The sequence below is a fragment of the Aythya ferina genome (genome assembly GCF_964211825.1).
Source record: "Aythya ferina genome assembly, chromosome: 1".
In the NCBI taxonomy this organism is placed as follows: domain Eukaryota; kingdom Metazoa; phylum Chordata; class Aves; order Anseriformes; family Anatidae; genus Aythya; species Aythya ferina.
Window position 1 is genome coordinate 96900347 of NC_140296.1, and position 9275 is coordinate 96909621.

The 9275-nt window shown below is 40.5% G+C and overlaps 1 long non-coding RNA gene across 1 annotated transcript; it reads left to right on the plus strand.

Annotated features, from left to right (window-relative positions):
- The first annotated feature begins 6889 nt into the window (after window positions 1-6889).
- Window positions 6890-8777, plus strand: LOC311425364. The gene is made up of 2 exons (XR_014686296.1): window positions 6890-7021; window positions 7150-8777. It is a non-coding gene; the product is annotated as an uncharacterized lncRNA (long non-coding RNA).
- Window positions 8778-9275: the final 498 nt, after the last annotated feature.

Consider the following 9275-nt stretch of genomic DNA (forward strand, 5'->3'; position numbering starts at 1 on the left):
GGCTGGTGTGGGGTCATGCTGCACTTTAAGCTACACTAGGCAAAGCAAACCTGAGGTTTACCGTAACCACCCTTCAGGCTTCTACAAGGCTTCCACAGTTTCTGGCTAGATACCTACACTGCTTTAACGCACAGACAGCTTAAAAGTAGTCAAGATAGTTCTTCCCTGTTTTACTGCATGAAGCGATAACACTGAGATCTAAGATTCTGAATAAAATCTCAAAAAAGGCTGAACTCGCTGTATGTCTGTGCATGCGTTTGTCTCATGGGGCAAGTGGTATGTGTGGCACCATTACTTCTTTTGTGATTTCTATTTCTGAAGGGTTCTTGGCGATGCCCAAGTATTCAAAGTACAAAAATTCTAGTTCTAAACTAACTTTTTAAAGGACAGGATGTTTACCTGGAAGCAGAATCTGGAAAGAAAAGTGGACAGAATCTGAATCTTAATAATATCATTATGTGGTTCGCTCAGCTCCTGCTTCTCCAAACATAAAGTTCTTCTAAACTCTTTATTTTTATTCTGTTCTTATTTCACTTATTTCTACCATACATTTTTTTCTTTAAACAACAACAACAACAAACCTCCATGATTTGCCTGTGACCTTTTTTCTTTAATGTTTTTTTTTTTTTTTTTTTTTTTTTTTTTTTTTTTCAGCATTGTATTTAGTGAACTCTCTTTCTAATTCTCTGCCATTTTTGCAGAAGTTCTCTGAAACTGTTCTTTCCTGCACATGAGATGAATTTACTCTCTTGGTTTCTCAGCCCTTTGTGGTGAAGACTCTGATATTTATCTGCACTTTTTTGCCTCTTTACACCTCCCTTTCCCTTTTTTCCTATCATTCATTGTCCTTTCCGCTTTTTAACTATAAGCATAAAGACTTTAAGATATAAATATAGTTCAAAGAGAGTTCTTCACCTTTCTCACTAGCCTTCCTCATTATCCCCAGTGATAATGCTTGGTCATCACGTGAATCTTCTGTCTGGCCTAGGCACAGGAAGGATGAAGCAATCCTCAAGACACTGCCTCCAGTGAAGAGAAAGTTGTGGTGAGAAAAATGCTTAAGTGAGCAATAGTAGAAGGGGAAAGAGTTTGGTGGCTTTGCCTCATGCAGCACTCAGCTACTTTGTTTTGGACACTTCAGATGCAGGGACTCATTCATCTGCACACATAGCTATGCTATAATGAGAAAGCCAGCAAAAAAAGATACCATGTTATAGGAGATTTTGTTTTCCAACATTTGTAGGGGTAAAGAGAGAAGAATTTTCCCTGGAGGAGTAGTGTTGACCCTGGTGCACTCAGCAATTTTGCCTTCTTTACAGTATCAGCAGGTGTTGAGGGGAAAAATGGAATGTAAGATTGTTCCAGTTTAGGGCAATAGAAGCCCTAAAGGCAAGACCCCATGTAGCAGAATAGCTGGAATCTAGCTCAAGTGGTAAAACATGGGGAGAGGTGATACTGCTGAGCCTCTGCTGAGGACACCAGCCTGAAAAAGCCCTTGGAAAGCATTTCCAAGGCAACTTTTTGAAAATGGCGTATAGCAGATCCAGTGCAACAGGTTCACTGTTTGCTAGTGGCTCCGTGGCACTCCCAGCATGTCTAGTTAGGGCTGATTATACAGGCAGGGGTTCATTCAGTATAAAAATGCTGGGAATTAATGAAAACTAGTATAAAGTGATGTGAACCTGCTTTTGATTTGCTTTATTTACTGTCAACATTAGTACTGGTGGACCTGGTTTAGTGGTTTTGCTAGGGAGAACACTGCTACACAGCTTCCAGGATGCCTTTATATAACTTTCCGTGGTTATTTACACCTGACACATCTATTTATATTAAATTGTATTTCTGTTTTTGCTAATATCATTTTGTTATGAGCCCAAGTGTGCAGATTGTTCTGAAACCTTGGTGGATCCAAAACTAGGAGAGACCACCCCGTTTAAAAATAATAGTAATCGTGTACAGCCCAATGAAAATTTATCTATGTTTGTGTTTTGCCATCTAGGATAAGAAATAAACAAAAATCATGCAAGACTTGAGAAGTAATTTTTAAGTCTTTCCTGGCTAACAAAATCGGAATGTGATCTTTTTTGGCCTGAAGGTGATGCTGTTTCTCCAGGAAAAGTGTTGGAAAAGACTGAGTATTTCAGAAGTCTTAGAAAGTACTTCCACTAAAATTAGGTATGCAGCTGTTTATGCTCATAGTTTTCATGTTCATATAATTCTACAGATCTGCTTCATGAACGCTTTGGAAGACTGAGATTTCCCTTAGCAGAAGTAAAAGGTACTTTATTAGACCTTCCAGCATACGATGGACAAACACACTTATAATAAGACCTTGTCGTTGTTTTTGTTGTTGTTCATACCCATCTGTAAGCAGTCTTCTCGAGTTGATCACATGCTTTGACATGCGTCACGTGCTTTTCATATGTGTTGGTGGGAGAGATGTGTGATTTCTGTGTACATCTCTGGAAAATATACTTATGCTTATTTGTTTTGAAAGATTTTTCTGTGCAAGAAGAGAGGCAGTAGGTTTCCGGTATTACTTCAGAACCTTGAAAATGACTCATTTCAGTCAGCTCTTACCACTTCTGTGTTTTGACTCAGATTGTCATATACAGACAAATTTCTGAATTTTGGCCCTCTCATAGGGCCAGATAAGGGGCAAATGTGCCGCTTTGTAGGCTTGGCACACTGGTCAGATCTTTCTCCTTTTTACTGGAGTATCTTTTATTTCTGCAAAGATTGCTTCAGACCCAATTCCAGTCTTGAATGTCTCCAGGGCATTTCTGGTGGGGTGAGCCACGAGAACCTTACAGGCACAAAGGCTGCAGGAATATAACAGAGCTCCACACACGCTGCTGCCGTATAGAATAAATAAAATCTGCAGGCGTGTCAAGATGTGTGAAACAACGATATATTAATCTTGTGGCATTTCACCTACACAGGGAAAAGTTCTGTTTCATGCCTGCAAAAAATGGATTGCCCATTAGGTCTTCTTGCCTAAGCCTGTGGTGTATATGTAGCTTTACACCTGTGGTGCATAGGTCCTTGCTGTACAGGTTCTGCTTTCTCTGCCTCATGTGCCTTGCACTGCATCCTGCCTGCTTTGTGTTGTGAGTCTTTTAGGTAATGAGCTCTCTTTAGGTAAAGGTAGCTTTTATTGGACATGCAGATATAAAAAGTGACTACTGCTGATTTGTGATCCTTAGCTGGGATTTTTAGATGTGTCTGTAGCAGAAATGATGAATACTCTCTCTCAACATTATTTATTTTAGAGAACCTGAAAACTTTTCTCTTGAAACTGCTGCCTTAAATAACCTTGATCATTGTCTCAGGGGGAATGGCAGATGCCAGATTTAATTTTTGCATACCACGATCAGCAAAATTTAATTTGATCTCTACATCATTGATGTAGAGAATCACAAGTGGGAACATTATGTTGTACTTCCCTCCTTAGACAAGGGAAACGTGGAAGAGGAATGGTGACTCCCTGCTGTCTAGTAAATACTTTTCACCTCAGAATCTGCCCTGTGTTCTTTGTTTGGATCAAAAGGAGGAAACAAAGATTGAAATCTGTTTCTCCGCTTTACAGGGAGTTCTGTGTGCTCTCTAAAATATGGCTTGTATTTGAAAACAGAGAATAGGATAACTTTCATTTCTGGTTGGCTAATCAGTATTGTAAACTTCCACCTAGGCTGTGTTAGCAACAGTATGGGTACATTTCAGTGTAACTTTAAATGACAGATAAGAAGAGAAAAGACAGTGCTAGGTAACACTTTTCTGTGCCCCCATGCTCTATCTACAGGCTTCTGCTGTGTTAAATGAAGCATTAAATGAGACCCTGCACAGTGGCATTGCAGAAGGGAAGGGAAGCAGTGGGGAGAGGAACAGGGGCACTCACCATCCTCCTGTGTCTGCTCATGTGTGCACAGTACCTGGCAGCACTGAGGTGCCAGCCCATCCTAAATCAGCCAGGGAGCAGTGCCTGCGGTGCTGGGTCCTGGCTGCAGCTGTGGCAGCCGGCGCGATGCTCTTATGAAAAATGGAGTGCTTTGAAATACATCTCATACCTGCTGGGAGACATCGGCTGAAGGCGTGGGCAGGGATTAAAAAGAAAGTCAGAAACAAATACAGTATGGTTCATTCAGGATTAATTCTAGGATAGTTACAGGGGGTGCTAGAGGAGTAGGACCATGCATATACTGCCCAGATGGGGGGAAGGAAACGGTGCTTGCCCTGGCACGATGGCAGTCCGCTGTTATACTTCTAGACAGGACACTTAGCATGGTTGGGAAGATGTGGACACATCTCAGTGTTAATTGTACATTTCAGGAGTACTGTGCCTCCCTGCCTAAAGATCGTGATCTCTGAAGTGCAAGCCTTGGAATAAAGTCAGTTGCCACTTTTTCCTCTGTGTGATGACAGGTGAATTTTTCACATCTCACTGCATATTTTTGCAACTTACTCTAAGTGTGTAGTACAGAATAAATCCTGATCTACTTTTACTAATAACACTGCTAGTAGTAATCATGTGAAGGTATTTTATTGTACATTTTAAATATAAACAACATGTGGAAAATTACATTTTAAAACATGTGAATTGGAAGATAAATTGCTGAGAATTCATTCGTCTGGCTAATATTACCACCAAATTGTCACCTTTATTAAAATGACTGTGGTAGGTTTTGGTACCCAGGTGTATCACATCACTGAGGCAGGACAGGATTCAGTTTTGCACTCACAATGAGTTTGGTACCTGGCCCGTAGTTTCACTGCCTGTAGTGCAATAACTAAAGCTATGTGTGAGTGGTTAAACCAAGTTCTGCGTGAATTCATGCCACCTCTGTGAAGTCAATTAACCCAGTAGGGTCTGCAGTGGGGTGGTGCAGAATTTGGTCTCTGGCGATTTACATTCATTAAAAACTTGAAGTGTGTTACAGCACAAATATCACTGAACTAGAAGACCATCAAGTGCTTTCTGAGGATTTGAAAAACTTCAAGAAACATTTTTTTTCCCCAAAAATACTCAGTCATTGATTAGTGCCTGGTAGGGGTAGCGAGCTGCAGAAACTGCACAACCCTGCAGCATATGATAACATATTATACCCAGTGTGGGACCATTAGTTTCACAGTTCTCTCAGATAAAAATAAACATAGAAACATGTAATGAGTGCTGCTGAAAGCAGAGCGTGTATCAGCTGGGATTTCACAGTCTGCAGGTTTTAAATTCAGCGGTGTCCCCAAGGGTTAATCAGTACTGATGCCAATTATTCTTGGTCCACACATCAAATGAAATGAACAATATCTTTTTCCCTTTTTGCTTTGTCTCCTGGCTAAGTAACATAGATGTAACATAGAATTATCGAAATAATAAAAAAATCGTGTTAGAGCTGCAGCAGGCCGGCAGAGTAGCTGCATTTATTTTGTCCCAGTAGCAGTTGCCGTTGCCTTAGTCCTCAGGGAGAAGGGCAATGTGTAGGAGCTCTGCTTGGTGCAGAAGAACGAAGAATCTCTACCACCTCCATTTGAGAAACACGTTAAGACTGTGTCTCAGTAAACTTTAGCCTCCAGAGAGCAGGGGATCCCCGGGAAAGTTTTTGGTAGGCACCGAATCTAGCAGGCAATGCATGCACAACACGGAATGCTTGCTAAATAGGGGTGACGAAACAGATGTTACTGCAGCCACGCAGGCATTACACACAGCCTTGGCCTTTCTTGCACAGATTGGTGCAGTGAAAGAAGTGAGATTTTTAAATCCCTACACAAATTGATGTGGGTAAAGGGCCTGAAAGTGATAGAGAAAGAATGTTAAACCTTCCGTTGTCCAGATGTGGGATTTTCAGCACGCATAAACAGTCAGGATCTGGACATTTTCTTTGCAAATGACTGGCCTACCTGTTAACCTGGTGCAAAGATTTCCCCTCTCCCCACAGGTTTTAACCCACATCTTTTAAGTTTTGAAGCGGGTGAGTGTTCACTTTTGCCCCACAGAAGGGGTTGAGTATATGGGAAAAGGGAACATGAGTCAGTTTGCTGGACACCAGTAATCCTAAAACCCCATGTGTCTGAGCTTAAATCTTGTTCTGGGATGTGTTTGAATGTGTTGGCACCCTCAAAAAGCTGCAGGCTCCCTTCTGTCATGTTCCTAAACTTCAGGGCTGGTGGGAAGAGCTGGAGAAGCGTGCGTTTCCCCTCTGGCTCTGCCTGCTTCAGAGGCTTTTGAAGGAAGTCGGTGGTCTGATGTTCTTTACTGCAGCTCAGCAGACCATTTGTTCAAAACAACTGAAGACTTTGCCAACACTTTTAAGATCTGTAACCTCCCGTACTTGTGGAAAGCAGCAAAAATAGCATCTTGGCAAGAGATGGTATGAATCCCTTCCCCTTGATTTTTTTATTATTATTGTTTTTTTATTCTTCCTAGTGTGACCTCTCCCTTGAGGAGCAGTTTGCGAATACACAGATCTGTCTGTCTGTTTGGCACTGCAATAGCATAGAGAGATGCCCAGGAATGTTGATTTTTTCTTTATTTTTTGGCAAATTATAGGCTAAATAATATTGTTTAGTCTGTCTAGTATTTTTTTTCTCTGGCAGAAATAATGTGTAGTTTTACCAAAAAATAACAATAGGAAACACTTACTGTAAAGCTCCAGCCTATTCTTTTTGTAATTTGGAACACCTTATAATAAAGGTACTGGATTTGTGCTAAGGATGTGTTGTTAATTGTCATTAGACCTCTGCTTTTGATTAATGCTGCTAATTAGTTTTTGTCCTTGACTTTTTCCAATTAAGGCGTAGATGCCTTGGTGCTAAACACCTGGGCATATTATCTAATTAGATGAAAGAAACCTGTACTCTCTTTGTAGGTAATTATTTTAACTTTCAGTAGTAGTTTTGGGCTAAACAGAGGTGGTTCTCTCGTTGAATGATGGTGTAGGAAACTTCAGGATAGCAGAAAAATGTTGCAGAGTGAGCAACATGCTGGGCGTGAGCCATTTCCTGCTGCTAAGTTTCTTGCTGTGTGCATGTGAGAAACAAGCACCCTTCTAATTCTGGCAGGCCCTAGGGCTCTGAAAGGAGGAAACAGCAAAATAAAAAGCAAGGCAAGGAAATACAGGATCCTGTAACCCTATTTCTGTTTGTCTTTTTTTTTAGGGGCAAAAAACTTGCATTGCTCTCAGAGGGAGTAGCTGGCTGAATGCATTGAAGTGCCTGCTACAGTCTGGCTGACGTAGGTATTTGAAAACTCTCCTCGTTCTTCTGACTGACAGCTGGAAGAAGCAGCCCCTTGTGCAATGGGCTCCAAGGAGACCTCAGGGAAAGGAAAAGGATCAGCTTTTGGGAACTTTAGGATCCTCTGCCACACTGAGGGAGCCACTCAAGCTCCCCCTGACCTCCTTCCTGAGGGAGTTGCTGGAGCCCACCTGAGTGTGAAAGTAACGTCTTCATGGGACATCCAGCAAGCATGAGTGCTCTTTTACATGGATCCAGTGGTGGTCAACACAAATCCGTCTATGGGTCTGGGCTCCCCCACTCTACAGTCAGCAGCTTGCCAAGAGGATAGAAGTGAGAGCTGGTTGTGGAGTAACCAGGGTGCTCCTGAGCAGCTTGCACAGACACCTACTCAGGAAAGCACCTCCTGTGTGTAGACAGGCTGCAGAGTTAACCGGCAGTTCCCCAGCTATAAGGCAGTTCACAGAGAACAAAATCCCCTAGAAAAATCTTCATTCTAAAAAGAAAAACAAAAAAGTATCCTGCTGGGCTTTGGGGGATCTACGGCTCGGGAGAAGCAGATGTGTATCAAGTCTCTGCTGAACTGCAGGTACACAGGAAGCCAGCAGGAGCTAATGGTGTGTTTAGCCCTTTAGCAAGAGTACCTTTAATTGTGGTCTTTCTTCATGCAATCCATTGAGCTACTGGGAACGTCCATGAAGTTGCAGCATACAGGGAGCTGTAGCAGAGTGCTACGCAATTAAATGTTGATTTGTATACAGCATGTATTCAAAAGTGATAGTTTTAGAACCAGTTGGAGTTATGAAGCATTCATATTAAGTTACACACAATTTATTTATTTGAGTGCAGGTGAGGAATTACAGAAACATATTTTCCTAGCTGGTTTGGCAATATAAATTTGAATGGCAAAAGCAGCAATTCCTTCAAAGCACTTTGAATTCCTTGCGTGGAAGCCCCCATAAAAGTGCAAAGTATTATCATGTTAATAACGCATTGTAGTGGAATGTCATGATTCTGCATATAAAATCAGAAAAGTATCATTTTCCTTGTTTGCATAAACAACTCACTTTGCACTTCTAAATAATGGATGGAAATCCAGAAAGGATTAAAATAAATAAAGGAGCAGATCATTTTCAAAGGCTAATGTTTTACAGTTCCTGGAATTTCAAAAGAACGAACTAACCACGTTTGTTAAACTTTATTTTAGAGAAACCTTAGCATCTATTTGCTTTGAAAATATTTTTTTACCATAATCTACATTTACACTTGCAAACATGGTGCCAGATCCCACAAAGCAGCCCGTTCTGATAATCCTTTGTAAAGCTGTCCAAATCATCCATGTGTTACACTCGATGAAAAGTTGTAAAGGGGTTCCCAGAAGTTTCAGGGACAACTAGTGTGTTTTTTTGGTATTTCTTGAATTTTGTATAGTAAAGATCAGCCCGGTGTCATGTCCTTGGGCTTGGAGACCTTCTGTCTATTCCTTTTAAGTGCTGATCTGTACTTACATGTGCTTCGATTTTCTTCTCTATGACATGAAAATAATCACACTGACTTTGAAAAATCAGTTTTCTTTCTTTAACTCTGCTTGATCCCAGTTATGAATTCCTAAATAAATAAATAAATTCCTAAAATGAATACATTTTACATGTATTCTACCTTGTGAGGTCTGCTCTAAAGTGTGAAACTGAATAGAAATCAGTTAACATCACTAGAACTTCTTTGGGATAAAAGCATTTCTCAATGTTTACTCATGAATTACCCCATAAAGTCTCAGAAAATATATACTGTAATTTAGTTTTTTGTTTAAACCATTTCTTTTTTAATCTTCTCCACATCCATAACATGAGTAAGTGGTTCACAAAAGTAAAGTCTCCTGTGTTGCTCAAAACAAAGAAACTTTATTTTGTAGTATTTATTTATTTTTTGATCATTGAAAATATTAGCATATATTGTGAAAACATAGTTTCAGAATAATGCATGCCACACATTTTTTTCAGAGAATGGATCTGATATAGTCTTCCTACTTGTAATACTTCAGAGAATCC